The sequence below is a fragment of the Esox lucius genome, chromosome 17 (assembly GCF_011004845.1).
Source record: "Esox lucius isolate fEsoLuc1 chromosome 17, fEsoLuc1.pri, whole genome shotgun sequence".
Lineage (NCBI taxonomy): Eukaryota > Metazoa > Chordata > Actinopteri > Esociformes > Esocidae > Esox > Esox lucius.
The window spans coordinates 13,528-31,058 of NC_047585.1; the positions used below are offsets into that span (position 1 = coordinate 13,528).

General features: G+C 47.2%; 1 long non-coding RNA gene across 1 annotated transcript; it reads right to left on the minus strand.

The window, feature by feature from the left end:
• Window positions 1-16,132: 16,132 nt before the first annotated feature.
• On the minus strand, window positions 16,133-17,328 carry LOC114833554. Its single transcript, XR_004574692.1, has 3 exons — window positions 17,232-17,328; window positions 16,441-16,759; window positions 16,133-16,320 (listed from the first exon to the last, which is right to left on the minus strand). It is a non-coding gene; the product is annotated as an uncharacterized LOC114833554 (long non-coding RNA).
• Window positions 17,329-17,531: the final 203 nt, after the last annotated feature.

Here is a 17,531-nt window from a genome sequence, read left to right on the forward strand (position 1 = left end):
TAGGGTTCAACTACTCTTTCTCTCACCTCTGTCTGCTTGACGACAAGAATACCTGTATTATTGATGACATAATTCGAGCCCTGGAGGACAGCCAATCCGCACGCTTTGCCAACCTTTCTTCCCATCCTCTGCGCTATCCAATCACACGTCTTGCTGATGGGCGGATGGCCTACATTGGCCACCAGTTAGGAGGAGTGCGTATTCTGTATTTCCATTATACATTCTTTCAAAAAAATGTACACTTACATTGTAGTTATTTAGCAGACACTCTTACACAGAGGTGAAAGAACCACACAACTTTGTAATGAGTGAGTTCTAATTAATTATCAGTGCTGGAAATAGCACCATACAAATAATAAGCATAATAAACATAAAAAGAAAATTTTTCAAAAGACAACATAGGTGGTTAGAGTGGAACTATTGTAGGTCTATAAAAAGGTATGTTTTCAGATGTTCTCTGAAAATAGGCAGAGACTCTGCTATGCTAGCCTCCAGGGAAGGGCCAGCACTACTTTGTTGGACAAAAATGAATAGGCATGCATTGTACATGGGCGCTCTACACACACAAAAAAAAGCTGCGTGTTTGGCTGCAGGAGGCTAGTATTACTGACTTGGTGTACAGGCCTCCTGCCACAACTGCAGTTCATGAAAATTCCACTAGAGGGTTTCTCGCTCCACCGAACTCAAACTGGAGGAGAATCAGGTTTTCTAGAGTTGGGCAGCTGAGGTGACCGTCGTTTATATTGCCTGTGGACAGTTGTACCGCCCAATTGTACGCCCAATAGGTCCGCCCATACTATTCGGTCCTGGATGTTGACATTTAATAGGCAAATGTACATGTTCTACCGCCCAATTGTACATCTTATGAGAACACCCATAGACTTCAGTCAGAGAACCCTGGAGTCAAAATTTTGACATTTACTGTGCAAATGTACTTATAATACTTCTCAATTGTATGCCCGATGGGATCACCCATAATACTCTTCACTCCATACTCCCCCATTCCAAATTATGACATTTACTGGGCAAATGTACTTAGAATACTTCCCAATTGTACACCCAATGAAATTACCCCATAATACACCTCACTCCATATTCCCCCAGTCCAAATTTTGACATTTACTGGGCAAATGTACTTATAATACCGCCTAATTGTACATGAGAAGGAGACATCTTAAAGATATGGAAGTTGGATTTTACAAGTATACATGAAGAAGCAAATGTATTACACATTATTATTAAGCATTTTAAGCCTTTTCTACATTGTACAATTGGGCAGTATTTCCTACCCATCCATTTACATTACAAATGGCACAAGTCAGGACGGCTGACTCCTGTACATTTGAATGGGTAGGAAATACTGCCCAACTGTACATGAGATGGAGACAGTGTGCAGAGTGATAAAGGAGGCACTGTGTCATAGAGGGAGGCATGGACTGATGGAAGAGGGGTAGAGAGAGATATTGGAGGCACAGGGTCATAGAGGAGGTGTGGAATGATGGAGATGGTCCCCATGGATATAGTAGGAGCAGTGTTATTGAGGAGGCATGGACTGATAGAGGGGTGGAGATCAGGAGGATGTGCAGAGTGATATAGGAGGCGCATGGTCATAGAGGACGTGCGGTGTGGTGGGGAGATCAGGAGGAGGTGTGTAGTGCTATAGGAAGAGCGGAGTCGCAGAATGATGGAGGAATAATGAAGTGATGGATGAGGGGCAGAGGCGAGCAGCAATAGGGGTGTAGACAAGAGGTAGAGTAGATGAAGAGCAAAGTTAGAGTTCCCCTGATGAACCACATCGAAAATGGCTTGTCTGTGAGTGATAAAGTTCAAAATAGGTCAACAGCTTTGGGGGACGGGGTCACACATGACATCCGGTGGACTCAGGACGAGGCCACCCTGTGATGAACATATCCGAAGAACAGCTCTTTACGACACTCGGAAACCCTTTAACCTTTTCACGCGTGAGTTTCAAATATTCCTTACCGACCCCCCAGCGTGATTTTTTTTGCACGTGACTTCGGTACTCTGCAGCATTTGAACTCATGCCAGCCTTTGAACAGTCACCTTGCTAGGTAAGGAACACTACATGCATTGCATTGCAAGCTTCTCTCGTTGACTCGAATTCTAAGAGCTACAAAAGTTGGTTGATTTATTACTGTAGCTAGCTAGAAAACGTCAGCTAACCGCTAGCAAACGTCAGCTGCCTGCTAGCTAACAAATCGTGACCAGTTATTCAATGCAGTGAAAATGAATAAACTATATAAAATGCATACAACGGGGAACGTAACTTCTAGAAAGTTTTTGCAATGGTTTTGATCGGTAGTAGTTGCTAATATAATTCGTTTTTGTGCATTAGTGTTGGCTGTCTGTTGGTACGTAACTAACACTTCTTGTCCCGATTTGAATGCTTTCTACCTGGTTAATATCATAGTATGGTCTTGAAACAATTACAATCAGGAAATAAAGTTATAAACACTGTTTGAGCTAAATGTGAGTAAATAATAGCGCGGTTTTACCAGCCATTGTTACGTTACTTGTAGCTAGGTATGCTAATGGTACGTTCTAAACATGACGTTCTAATCACACCGGTGTGATCGTACGCTCCAGGGACCACTCAAGATTGATCACACTGGTGTGATCGTACGCGCCAAAGGGTTAAAGGCTGTGTTGAGTAGCCAATGTATTGTCAATGGGATGACCTGTAACACATTTCGGGGGTCAGAGGTGACTTCCTGTGGATGCAGGATGCTACAGATCGTAGCAGGTAGACTAGGCCCACCCCCGATTAACATATCCGAAGAACAGCTCTTTACAACACTCGGAAACCTGTTAAAACGTGAGGTGAAATTTGAGGAGTAGGCAATGTATTGTCAATGGGAGAAACAAAGTGTACAATTGCAGAAGGAAAAACTGCACACAGCTGGCATAACTGTGTGGATGATTCATCACCCCATTCCCCCGAAGGAGCACGTCGAAAACGGTGTGTCTATGAGCAACCTACAGGCCGCAATATGTCAAAAACACATAAATCACTACTACACAGGATGTGTTTCGGGCCTAGTCTACGTCCAGGGCCTGTGTAATACATTGCCAGTGGCAATGTATTACACAGCACGTGTACAGTCCAAGAAAAACACAACAAGAGTACACCGTCCACAAGCAATGTTTATAAAAGGGGAGAACATACCTCATACCTGTTAGGGGTTCCCCTCTGTGCATTGCAAATGTACAGGAGTTACCTTAACTGACTCTTGTACATTTGCAATGTATTTGAATGGGTAAGAAATACTGCCCAATTGTACATTGTAGAAAATGATTAAAATGCTTAATAATAAAGTGTAATACATTTCTTTCTTGATGTATACTTGGGATATTCAACTCCCATGTCCTTAAGATGTCTCCTTCACATGTACAATTGGGCAGTATTTCCTACCCATTCATTTACATTGCAAATGTACACGAGTCAGTAAGGACAAGTCCTGTACATTTGCAATGTAAATGAATGGGTAGGAAATACTGCCCAATTGTACATTGAAGAAAAGTTTTAAAATGCTTAATAATAATGTGCAATACATTTCTTTCGTGATGTTGTGATGGCAATTTCTAAAGTCCAAACTATTTACAAAAATGGTAGGTAAGACAGAGGAAAACTCAATTTGCACAATAATCAGTTTATTCTTGCAAGGAGAGAATATACAGGTTACAAAGTAACAATGAATAATCTCTAAAGTAAAACAGGACAAGCATCATCATTTAAAGAAGAGTAAAAAGGGGTGTGGTAATATGTATGTCAATAAAACACATTCACATGGTAATCCTTTTCAACCTTTTAGGAGTCACAATGTCTGGACACCCAAGGATAGACCCTAAAAGTGTTATACAGATTAACTCATTTACGAGTAACTAATCCACTAGTGCCGGTCAAGGATGTCTCCCTGAGACAAACACCAGACCCCACTCTACCTACATTCCTTTACTTATCTAAACATGGGGACTCAGTCCTTTAATCAGTAAGAACACATCAGTGTAAGAAATTTCCCTGACAATGTACACGTGAAAAATCCAACTCCCATGTCTTTAAGATGTCTCCTTCACATGTACAATTGGGCAGTATTTCCTACCCATTCATGTACATTGCAAATGTACAGGAGTTGGCCTACCTGAGCTTTTTTCTATGTAAATTGGTCCAGTTAATGTCAAGAAATGGACAGGGGAAGTATGTACAAATGTGTTCTATGGGGTAATCCCATTAGGTGCACAATTGGGAAGTATTCTAAGTACATTTGCCCAGTACATTTCAAAATTTGGACTGGGGGAGTATGGAGTGAAGTGTATTATGGGTAATTCCATTGGGCATACAATTGGGAAGTATTGCATGTACATTTGCCCAGTAATAATCACAAATTTTGACTGGGGGAGTATGTCCTGATGTGTATTATGGGGAATCCCATTGGGCGTACAATTGGGAAGTATTGCGTGTACATTTGCCCATTAAAATACAAATTTGGACTGGGGAAGTATGGAGTGAAGTGCATTATGGGTAATTCCATTGGGCGTACAATTGAGAAGTATTGCGTGTTCATTTGCCCAGTAAATTACAAATTTTGACCGGGGGAGTATGTCCTAATATGTAGTATGGGGAATCCCATTGGGCGTACAATTGGGCAGTATAGCATGTACATTTGCCCAGTAGTCCCAGGTGCCCAGAGCCCAGAGTGCTACCCAGGTAGGGGGACCAGAGGCTGGGAGAGGGGGACCAGAGGAAGGGCAATCTCCATGACTCCTGTAGCCAGGAGATTGGGTGTACAGATTGGAAGTAAATCATGTACATTTGCCCAGTAGTCCAGGTGCCCAAAAAATTTTCAAAAATCAGACTAAGTCCAGAGGGTTCCCAAGTGCCCAAAAGTGGATTTGTGTTACCTGGTGTCCATGGTTCCTGGGGCCGCGGCTATCTTGGTTTAGTCAGTGGAGGGTGCTTAAGAGAGGGTACCCTGGCCCTCAGGGAGCGCCAGGTTATGGAGGTGGGCAGGCCCAGGCTGAGTGAGCCCAGAATGCTGCCCAGGTAGGGGAACAGAGGCTGGGAGAGAAGGGGACCAGAGGGAGAACGGTGGACCAGAGGCTGGGAGAGGGGGACCAGAGGAAGGGCAATCTCCATGACTCCTGTAGCCAGGAGATTGGGTGTACAAATTGGAAGTAAATCATGTACATTTGCCCAGTAAATGAAACATTTGGACTGGGGGAGTATGGAGTGAAGTGTATTATGGGTATTTCCATTGGGATTACAATTGGGAAGTATAGCATGTACATTTGCCCAGTAAATGTCAAAATTTTGACAGGGGGATTATGAAGTGAAGTGCATTATGGGTAATTCCATTGGGCGTACATTTGCAATGTATTACACTGCCGCCGGCAATGTAATACACTGCATATGGACAGTAGTCATATCATGTAACTGGTTATCTATTTCATTGTTTCTGGATGTACCCCTGTACTGAGAAGCATCCTGTGTAGCAGTGATTGTAGTGTAAATGTCCAAATCTGCACTTGGGGGAGTTTGGACCAAAGTGCATAGGGAATTCCATTGGGTGTACATTTGCAATGTATTACACAGCCACCGGCAATGTAATACACTGGATATGTACATTTGCCCAGTAAATGTCAAAATTTGGACTGGGGGAGTATGGAGTGAGATGTATTATGGGTAATTCCATTGGGCGTACATTTGGCAAGTATATTATGTACATTTGCCAAGTATTGTTCAAAATTTGGACTGGGGAAGTATGTTCCCATGTGTTCTATTGATAATCCAATTTTGTGTACATTTGCAATGTATTACACTGCCACCGGCAATGTAATACACTGCATATGGACAGTAGTTATACCATGTAACTGGTTATCTATTTCAATGTTTCTGGATGTACCCGTGTACTGAGAAACATCCTGTGTAGCAGTGATTGTAGTGTAAACGTCCAAATCTGCACTTGGGGGAGTTTGGACCGATGTGTATGGGTAATTCCATTGGGCGTACATTTGCAATTTAATACACTGGATATGAACAGTAGTCATACCATGTAACTGGTTATCTATTTCACTGTTTCTGGATGTACCCGTGTACTGAGAAACATCCTGTGTAGCAGTGATTGTAGTGTAAACGTCCAAATCTGCACTTGGGGGAGTTTGGACCGATGTGTATGGGTAATTCCATTGGGCGTACATTTGCAATTTAATACACTGGATATGAACAGTAGTCATACCATGTAACTGGTTATCTATTTCACTGTTTCTGGATGTACCCCTGTACTGAGAAACATCCTGTGTAGCAGTGATTGTAGTGTAAACGTCCAAATTTGCACTTGGGGGAGTTTGGACCGAAGTGTATGGGTAATCCCATTGGGCGTACAATTGGGAAGTATAGCATGTACATTTGCCCAGTATTGTTCAACATTTGGACTGGGGGAGTATGTTCCCATGTGTTCTATTGATAACCCCATTGGGCGTACAATTGAGAAGTATTGCATGTACATTTGCCCAGTAAATTACAAATTTGGACCAGGGGAGTTTGTACTGATGTGTATTATGGGGAATCCCATTGGGCGTACAATTGCAATGTATTACATTACCGCCGGCAATGCTTTGCGCAGCTTAGGTCGGTGTACATTTGCCATGCAATCCCGGCATTAGGCTAGTATGGTCGTCTCCCACCTGGTGGAATTTTCATTATCTCGGGCCCCGGCGGCCCCAGAGACGCGCCGTTTCGACTTTGGCAGACGGGAAGTCCGTCAGGCCTATTTTTAGCGCAAAAAAAAACGGGGGGGTACAGCAAGTACGGGAGGCTAGTATTTTGTCAGGCCTCTCGCACGGCTCGTGCCGTTGCCGTCCCTTCAATCAGGTCCAAGGGCCCCACGGACGTGGCAGAGGAAAGGTTGGATGTGACATTGAATGGTTTGTGGCCCACAAGGGTGTTGGAGGTGTCATGTTCCGCGTGGAACACGCCTATCCTCCCGGTAGAAAAGAATGCGCACACACAGTGATGGGGCATCACCTTCAGATACTCACAACACACAGTGTAGTGGCGTATGTAAATTCACAGATGTTCACTATGACTTCCCTCAGGCAACAACACCTAAGCAAAATTCTCGGGGCTCCAAATTTGATTTTCACACATGAAGGGATAAATATGGCAGACCGAATGGGGACGGGGCTACCACATGAGTGTGCGCAAGAGGTAGTGAGGGAGAGTAAGACACAAACCGATCTGGAGGCAGAACCCCTCCCAGGGGCAGAGGACTTCTTCACTGATGGGTGCTGTTTCAGACACGAACAAGATGGGCTGAGGGCGCATTTACGGTAGTGAAACTAACACCAGAGGGTTTAGTCACACTGAAAGCAGAGAGGCTCCAGGGGCTGCAGTCAGCCCAGAGAGCAGAAGTGAGAGCAGTGATAGAGACCCTCAGGCAGGCCAAGGCAAAGAGAGTAAACATTTACACAGATTCGGCATATGCAGTAGGCGCAGCGCACATGGAGCTAGGACAGTGGTTAAAAACTGGGTTTAGAACAGCAGGAGACAAACTGATTAAACACGAGGCAGAGATGAGAGAACTAGCAGAGGCCCTAGACCTGCCCGAAAAGGTAGCCATCATAAAATGCAAAGGACACGATAATTCAAATAATGTAGTAGCTCAGCGAAATCAAGCGGCAGACACAGCAGCAAAACAGGCAGCAGGGTACACTCCGCGAGTGATGGTGGTAAGAGCAGAAGAGGAAGTGGGGTGGGGAGAAGGCCCTGAGAGAGACGAGCTAGTGAGACATCAAAAGGGGGCTTCCCCACAAGAGAAAACATTTTGGCAACAGAAAGGAGCAACAGAGACGAGCGGGCTCTGGAGAGGGCCAGACGGTAGAGTAATACTTCCACCAGCGAGGCGGGGAGATAAATTTGCAGAAGCCCATGGGTTGGGCCATGTAGGGCCAGCACAGATGTTGAGGAACTTGTGCCATTGGTGGCACCCGTTTATGGTAGACATGGTACGTAACTACACTAGGACATGCACCATCTGCACTCACCACAATCCAAAATCGACGATCAAACCTGAGATGGGGGCGTTCCCCATGACGACGAGACCTGGACAAGAGATAGTGATAGACTACACGGACATGGGGGAAACAGTACGGGGGTGCCGCTACATGTTAGTGCGTGTGGACATGTTCACAGGGTGGCCAAAAGCCTGGCCGGCAAGAAGGGAGGACAGTCAGACAGTGTTTAGTGAACCAGTACATTCCCAGACACAGCTTCCCAGAGAAAATCAGGTCAGACAATGGGACTCACTTTAAGAACAGTGATTTACAGAAGGTAGAGAGCTTATTGGGCCTAAAACATGCTTTTGGCACTGTGTACCATCTACAGTCCCAGGGAAAGGTAGAAAGGATGAATCAAAACTTAAAAAACAAGTTGGCAAAGATATGTGCACAGACTAAATTGAACTGGGTGGATGAACTGCCATTGGCACTCATGACAATTCAATGCTCGTTAAATCAGACCACTGGGTTCACCCCATACGAGCTGCTGACGGGGAGACAGTTTCCAGGACCAGCCGCGGGGCCTGCGGTCCCGGAAGGGGAAAAGTGGCCCAAAGATCACAGAGTGTATTTTGATGAATTGCGAGCTCTTGTTTCAGAATGCACCAACAGAGTCGGAGAACGGAGGGACCTGCACCTGCTGGACCAGAACCTGCCCCAGGCGGAGTGGGTGCTGCTGAAGGTCATAAAGCGAAAGTGGTCGGAGCCAAGGTGGACGGGTCCTCATCAGGTGGTGGAGAGAACAAGTCATGCGGTCCGCCTGAGGGACAAAGGAGAGACCTGGTACCATTGGAGCCAGTGTACAACAGCGCAGGAGCCAGGGAGGTCGCTGACGGACCTCATCCAAACCGGGAAGGGGGAGCTTTCCCCAGTGTGGACGGAAGGAGGACCAGCACCAGCCGGACCGGTGCCAGGAGCGGACCCCAGGACACGGCGGGACTACGAGCGAGTGAAGGAGACAAAGGACGGCGCCAGGGGAATAGACTCTTAGGGGAAGGAACTGAAGAATACTGTAACAAAAGGGGGTATAGGACACCGAGTGGCGCCTACCAAGATGACAGGGTTACAGAGAAAGGTCTGAGGAGATGATAATAGAATGAAGTGGTACATGGACATTGGTGGAATAATGATGTGTGTTGTATGTTGTTACAGGTTTCCTAGGTTGTCATTGGGTCTTCATTCCCCCAGCGAAGAGGTTCACGACCCCACCTGAGGACACCTGTTTGAGGAAATTAGGGGATATTGAATTGGACTGTCAAGGGGTCACATACGAGCATTCTGGGATTGATAATCCGCTGGAGGAATGGCTGACCTCGATGTTCGGCCAGTGGAAAGGTTTGATAATTTCTGTTCTTGTATCGCTTGCTACATTTGGTGCTATAATGGTCACTTGTGGGTGTTGTTGTATCCCATGCATAAGAGGGCTTGCCATGAGAGTGATCTCTACAGCCATTGAGAAGGCTCCAGGACTGCCACCAGGGATGCTGATGCCTCTACTGGAGCAGCATGACCCGGGAGAACTGGAGCTTGGCGAATAGGGGTGATCTCTCTGGGGAGAGATCAAAAGGGGGAATTGTAGATGTATTGATTGTATAAGTTAGTGAACTGTTGTAAGCAATGAAGCAAAATATTAATTGTTTGTAATATGAGCTTTAACAGAAGGTGCAAGTAGCAGAACAGGAAACCCTGTTCAAGCGGTTGCCGGGGAGAGAAAGATTTAGTATGTCTGTCTTTTGAGAAACAGGAAGCAGGTTAGAGGCACACACACATAGTCGGACAGACAACACAGAAACCACAAGGGGGGCAAGGGGATACTTGCAGTTAAACTTATAAGGAATAGAACTGGGATTGGGCCAATGGCACACTGGCTTTGTTAACTTAACGCCTCTATCTTTTGGGCGTAGTTGAAGTATAAAATGATGTTTTGACTGTTGATCCTTAGACATTGTGCGGCGACACTTGTCTCCAAAAGCTTTTGTAATAAACGGAATATGTGGTACGGTAATTGACCTGACTCCTGGTGTTTTATTCTCCTTTCCAACAAACCAACTCGGGGAAGTGTTAGACTTCAACAATTTTGGGGGGTCGGTCCGGGATTGGAAAAAGGAGAAGGAATTCGACTCGGTCCAGTTGACCTATACGGGACTCACAGGTTCCAGCACTGGTGCATCATAAAAAAGTTAAGCAGAGCCTGTTATATCTAAATCTGCGTATTGGCTGTGAACTAAATTGTGAACCTGTGGAGAATGTAGTGGTACTGGTTTAAATTCAGGAGGGCGAGGCAATTGGTATTGGTTCTCGGGTTGACTACCCCAGACCACTTCCTGATGGGGACGGTGGAGATTGTAAGCAGGAGACTTGACAATCAGTCGGGTGAACGGCCCGAGGAGATAGGGACACCTCGAACATAACGGGTGAGATAGAATCTCACATACTGGTTTAAATTCAATGGGTATTTGTTCTCGGGTTGACTACCCCACACCACTTCCTGACGTGGACGGTGGAGATTGTAAGTAAGAAACTTGACAATCAGTCGGGTTAAAGGCCCGAGGACTTAGGGGCACCTCGAAATATTTATTGTGTGTAAAAGTTCAAGTTCAGCAGGGTTAGAGGCCCGGGGAGTTTGGAACTCCCCAAATTTTTATAAGAGAACTGGGTTCAAGTCCCAAAAAAGTGTTGGGTCAGGGACCCGTTAATCATTCTGAGTCTGGGACTCCCAGTAACATAAGTCAGGGAGAAATGGACGGGGAGTTTGAGAGAGAAGTAGATGACGATGTGTGGGGTCCAGGCACGGGAAAATGAAAACAATTGGGGATACAGGTGGCAAATGTAATGACAATTGTAGGCAGGATGGACCCAATTCAGAAAGAAAAAGAAGAGATCACGTGGAAAGGACGGAGGACTATCATGTGGAGTTAGCCACGTGGAATCTAAGTGGACAAAGCCACGTGGACACGACAGAGCACCATCACGAGGACTAAGTCACTTGGAAAGGACGGAGGACCATCACGTGGAGTAAGCCACGTGGACACGACAGAGCACCATCACGTGGACTAAGTCACATGGAAAGGACGGAGGACCATCACGTGGACTAAGCCACTTGGAAAGGACTGAAGACCATCACGTGGAGTAAGCCACATGGAATCTAAGTGGACTAAGCCACATGGAAAGGAAGGAGGACCATCACGTGGAGTAAGCCACGTGGAATCTAAGTGGACTAAGCCACGTGGACACGACAGAGCACCATCACGTGGACTAAGTCACATGGAAAAGACGGAGTACCATCACGTGGAGTAAGTCACGTGGAAAGGACGGAGCACCATCACGTGGACTAAGTCACGTGGAAAGGACGGAGGACCATCACGTGGAGTAAGTCACGTGGAAAGGACAGAGGACCATCACGTGGAGTAAGTCACGTGGAAAGGACAGAGGACCATCACGTGGACTAAGTCACATGGAAAGGACGGAGGACCATCACGTGGACTAAGCCACTTGGAAAGGACTGAAGACCATCACGTGGAGTAAGCCACATGGAATCTAAGTGGACTAAGCCACATGGAAAGGAAGGAGGACCATCACGTGGAGTAAGCCACGTGGAATCTAAGTGGACTAAGCCACGTGGACACGACAGAGCACCATCACGTGGACTAAGTCACATGGAAAAGACGGAGTACCATCACGTGGAGTAAGTCACGTGGAAAGGACGGAGCACCATCACGTGGACTAAGTCACGTGGAAAGGACGGAGGACCATCACGTGGAGTAAGTCACGTGGAAAGGACAGAGGACCATCACGTGGAGTAAGTCACGTGGAAAGGACAGAGGACCATCACGTGGACTCCCCGTCAGCAGCTCGTATGGGGTGAACCCGGTGGTCTGGTTTAACGAGCATCGAATCATGAGTGCCAGTGGCAGTGCATCTACCCAGTTCAATTTGGTCTGTGCACATATCTTAGCCAACTTGATCTTTAAATTTTGGTTCATCCTTTCTACCCTTCCCTGGGACTGTGGGTGGTATACTGTGCCAAAAGCATGCTTTAGGCCCAATAAGCTCTCTACCTTCTTTAAGTCACTGTTCTCAAAGTGAGTCACGTTGTCTGACCTGATTTTCTCTGGAAACCTGTGTCTGGGAATGTACAGGTTCACTAAACACTTGATCACTGTCTGACTGTCTTCACTCCTAGCCAGCCAGGCCTCTGGCCACCCTGTGAACATGTCCACACACACTAACATGTAACGGCACCCCGTACTGGTTCCCCCATGTCCGTGTAATCACTATCTCCTGTCCGGGTCTCATTATCATGGGGAACGCCCCATCTCGGGTTTAATCGTTGGTTTTGGATTGTGGTGAGTATCTGTGGTGAAGCTATCGTGTCCTTTGCATTTTATGATTGCTACCTTTTCGGGCAGGTCCAGGGCCTCGGCTAGTTCTCTCATCTCCGCCTCGTGTTTAATCGGTTTGTCCCCTGGTGTTCTAAACCCAGCTTTTAACCACTGTCCTAGCTCCACGTGTGCTGCGCCTACCGCGTATGCCGAATCTGTGTAAAGGTTTACTCTCTTCCCCTTGGCCTGTGTGAGTGCCTCTATCACAGCTCTCACTTCTGCTCTCTGGGCTGACTGCAGTCCTTGGAGCCTCTCTGCTTTCACTGTAACTAAACCCTCTGGTGTTAGTTTCACTACCGCAAACGCCGCCCTCAGCCCATCTTGTTCATGTCTGAAACAACACCCATCAGTGAAGAGGTCCTCTGCCCCCAGATCGGTTCGTGTCTTACTCTCCCTCACTACCTCTTGCACCCACTAATGTGGTAGCCCTGTCCCCATCCGGTATGCTATATTTATCCCCTAGTGTGTGAAAATCAAATTTGGAGCCCCGAGAATTTTGCTTAGGTGTTGTTGCCTGAGGGAAGTCATAGTGAACATCTGTGAATTTACATACGACACTACACTGTGTGTTGTGAGTATCTGAAGTTGATGTCCCATCACTATGTGTGCGCATATTTGAATGAGTTTCGCCACCCCCGTGACGTGCTGTGAGCAGGTGGTGTGCCTTTTTTCGGTTTTGTCAAATCCTACGCTTATGTACATGAGGATGTTCCTACCCCCCCCCCCCTTTTTCCTGAAACAGGACCCCGTTCATGACTTGTCCTGTTTCAGAAACATCTCGAAAAAAGGGTTTTATGTAGTCGGGAATTGCCAAATCAGCTGCGGTGGCTAGTTGTTGCTTCAGCAGAATGAAGGCCTGGTCGGCCGGGCAAGTACAATTGAGTGTGGCTTTAAGTTTACGCATTCCCTGCTCTTTAACGAGAGCTCTAAGTGGCTCTGTGAGCCCTGTACCCCGTGAGCCCCAGGAATGACAGCATTTCCTGAACAGTAGTGGGTTTGGGATGGTGGAGAATGGTTGTGCGGTGTGCTGGTGAAAGCCCCGCTCCCTTCTGCGAGATTACTCTGCCCAGAAAGGAGACCTGTGTTCTTACCAACTGTAGTTTTTCTTTCGACACCCATGAACCCTTTCTCAGCCAGTCTGGTGAGGACCGTCATTGTAGCTTGAATGCAGGCGGCCACCGTCGGAGCCGCCAGCAGCAGGTCGTCTACATATTGGACCAAAGTTACCCCTGTCGGCAGGCAGCATCCCTGCAGCGCTTCTCTCAGTACCTGGTTGAATATGCCAGGGGAAAGCTCAAACCCCTGTGGTAGTCTCGTGTATCGCCATTGTCAACCCCTATGTGTGAAAGAAAAGATGTCACGAAGTTCATCTGCTAGTGGGAGACAGAAAAAAGCATTAGCCAGGTCAATGTAGGTAAACCATTTTTGATCAGGGGTCAAATTAGTGAGTGCTTCTAAATATACCCAATCGGTCCCTGGTGCCTCTAACCGATATGTCTTACAACTGGGTGAGTACCATACATTTGGCGCCTGAGTGGGTGTCCAATCAGTGCTTTCGACCGCCCTTTTAACCATGGGCCCCAGGTCTTTCGCTTGGTGTTTAGGATGCAGGGCCAGTGAGGCATGCGGGACGGACTCGTCCGCCATCATGTACCACTGTTCCTGCTCGTCTGTCAACTGTACATCTGCCGCTATCCCTTCCGGGCCTGCATATATGAATATAGACCCGATCTGCCACGTGTCCCCACACACTACATCCCCAACCCCTCTCTGTACACCTCGTCGCCCTGTCGATCACAAAATTGGGGATACATGAGGGGGGTCTGGCTCAAGGAGGGAGATCCACGGCCTCCCCTTGAAGTATTGTGATAGAATGCCCTGTTTGTCCGGTATCAATAGTCCCCAGTATATCTCCGCTATTTCACCCTTCACCGGTTGTACCAGGTACTGCCCTTTGCATGAGGTATCAGGTCCGCACACTAATTTATTTATTACGCATACGGTTCATACCGCTACAAGGACCAACAACCATGACGTCTATTTCACCACATAGTAGTTGGAATATAGTTTTTTTGTAAATTTTGTTCGAGCCAACTACAAGGAGCGCAACCGTGCACTGGTAGCTTGGGGAGGCCGACCGCGTGCATCCAGGCCTACGTGGAACCAGACGGACCAGAGGAAAGGCTGCTGACCATGGGGCTACAGGAGAGACGACTACAGTTATCTTCCACTCTCTTCTCCCTCCCTCTACTTTCCCGGTCTCCCTTTGGTTTTCTATCCTCCCACCCTCTACTCTATCCTCATTGTAGGTGTGTCCAGAGCAGAGACCAGGTCCAGGGAGTTGATCCCAAGGGCTTCTACCCCTCCTACACCCTGTGTGTCAACAGCACCATACCAGGGAGAACCAAAACTACAATTCCTCAGTGAGGAAATAGGGAAGGACTTTGTATGACAACCTGGGCCTTTTTTCCCTCCAGCATTCACTGACCATTCTATACTGACACTAAATAGTGACAAAAGAGACAAAACAGAGAAACAAAATCAGGATTATGATTTAGCACGGAGAAAGTTAAATATCCAGAAGCTGGAAGTGGAGACCAGCAGAGAAATCAGAAGGATGGAACTGAAAGCAGAAACGGAGACTAAAATACAGATACGGCAGCTTGAGCTGGCTGCTGGAGTAGCTCCCTCCTCACCAGTGGGTAGAGGGGCCTTTTGATGTTGGGAGAAACATAGCTGTCGTTCCTCCATTCAGAGAAGCAGAAGTGGATTCCTACTTCTCCGCTTTTGAGAGAGTAGCAGGGGCTCTTCGCTGCCCTAAGGAGGTCTGGTCTTTGCTGCTCCAGTGTAGGCTGACAGGGAAGGCACAGGAGGTGGTGGCGTCTCTGTCCCTGGAAGAGAGCGGAGATTATGAGGTGGTGAAAGCTGCATGTGTTGTGCAACCAGGTACCCAGAGGCTATCCCTCTCCGAAAGATAACAGCAAAAGCAGTACTCATTAAGTTCTTTACCACGTTCGGATTGCCTAGGGTGTTACAGTCGGACCAGGGGTCCAATTTCACATCCTCTTTGTTTGCGTCAGTGTTGAGGTCCTTGGCAATAACACATCAGAAGTCCAGTGCCTACCACCCTGAAAGTCAGGGAGCCTTAGAGAGATGGCACCAAACGCTGAAAGGCATGTTAAAGAAATATTGTTTGTCTACACAGTCAGAGGGGTCAGCTGAGGTGGCTTGGGCATCTGTTTCGGATGCCTCCGGAACGCCTTCCTGGGAAGGTGTTCCGGTCCCGTCCCACCAGGAAGAGACCCCGGGGAAGGCCTAGGACACGCTGGAGGGACTATGTCTCCCGGCTGGCCTGGGAACGCCTCGGTGTCCCCCCGGAAGAGCTGGAGGAAGTGTCTGGGGAGAGGGAAGTCTGGGCATCCCTGCTTAGACTGCTGCCCCCGCGACCCGGCCCCGGATAAGCGGAAGATGATGCTATGCTATGCTACACAGTCAGACTGGGACGAGGGGGTTCCTTTTGTACTGTTTGCCATTAGGGAAGCAACTCAGGAATCCCTGGGGTTCAGCCCTAACGACCTCATACTCGGCCATACAGTGCGAGGACCATTACCTGTGTTAAAGGAACAAATGCTGAGTTCAACGTAAAGTACAGTGAGTAATGTATTGGACTATGTGACCAAGACCCGTGAAAGGTTGCATAAAGCATGTGAACTAGCTAAGGAGTCTCTTTCCAGCACCCAGAAACGGATGAAAATAAGGTATGACAAAAAGGCTGTGAAACGTGTGTTTGTCCCTGGAGATCAGGTACTAGTGTTGTTACCGGTGCCAGGTTCGTCTTTATCAGCTCATTATTGTGGTCCATACACTGTGGAAAAATGCATAAGTGAAACAAATTACATCATAAGAACCCCTGAGAGGAGGCGCCCTCACCGCTTATGCCATGTTAATATGCTCAAAGAATACCGCACCGTAAATGTTAACAAACCTGTTAGCCCAACAAAGTCCAGCCCATGTGGTGCTCCAGGTCCGGTAGCTGGGATGCTGGTTGCAGAGGTCTGTCCTGAGGATGACATGGAGGACGGTTTAAAAGAACAGTCTGGTATAAGGATCAGTGAAAGGTTAAACAATTCAGAAATGAAGAAAGTGTTGCCGTCTATAATGGTGCATTTAGACAACAAGAAACAAGAAGAACTCATTCACCTTATTCATTCGTTTCCCAGTCTCTTTCAGGACGTTCCCGGCCGCACAACAGTGTTGGAGCATGACATTGACGTAGGAAATGCGTCGCCCATCAGAATGCACCCCTACCGTGTTAACGCCCGAAAAAGAGAGGTAATGAGGAAGGAAACTGAGTATCTAACTAAAAACAACATGGCTATACCTAGCCACAGTCCGTGGAGCTCTCCCTGTATTTTGGTACCCAAACCAGACGGTACTTCTAGGTTGTGTACGGATTATAGGCGAGTAAACGCTATTACCGTACCTGATTCATATCCTATGCCCAGAATTGACGATTGCGTTGATACCATTGGTTCAGCGGTTTATGTCAGCAAATTAGATATGCTGAAGGGATATTGGCAGGTGCTGTCGTTTAGCAGCAGCCTCCCTAACGCTGAATTTAGCGAAATGTGATTTCGGCAAGGCAACAGTGACCTACTTAGGGAAGGAAGTAGGTAGGGTGCCAACCACCAGACGCCAGCTGCGGCGATTTGTTGGTATGGTTGGTTATTACCGTACATTCTGTAAGAATTTCTCTACCGTAATAGCTCCTCTCACCTCATTACTGAGCCCGAAGGTACAGTTTACGTGGTCTGCAGAGTGTCAACAGGCGTTTGAGTCAGCTAAGGCTCTTCTCTGTTCCTCCCCGGTTTTAGCAGCACCCGATCCCAGCAAGCCTTTCAAGCTGGAAGTCGATGCCAGTAGTATGGGTGCAGGGGCAGTTCTGATACAGGAGGATGATGAAGGGATCGATAGGCCCGTTTGTTTCTATTCTAAGAAATTCACACCCTGTCAGACACGTTATTCTACAATCGAGCAAGAGACGTTGGCACTACTGTTAGCGTTACAATTCTTTGA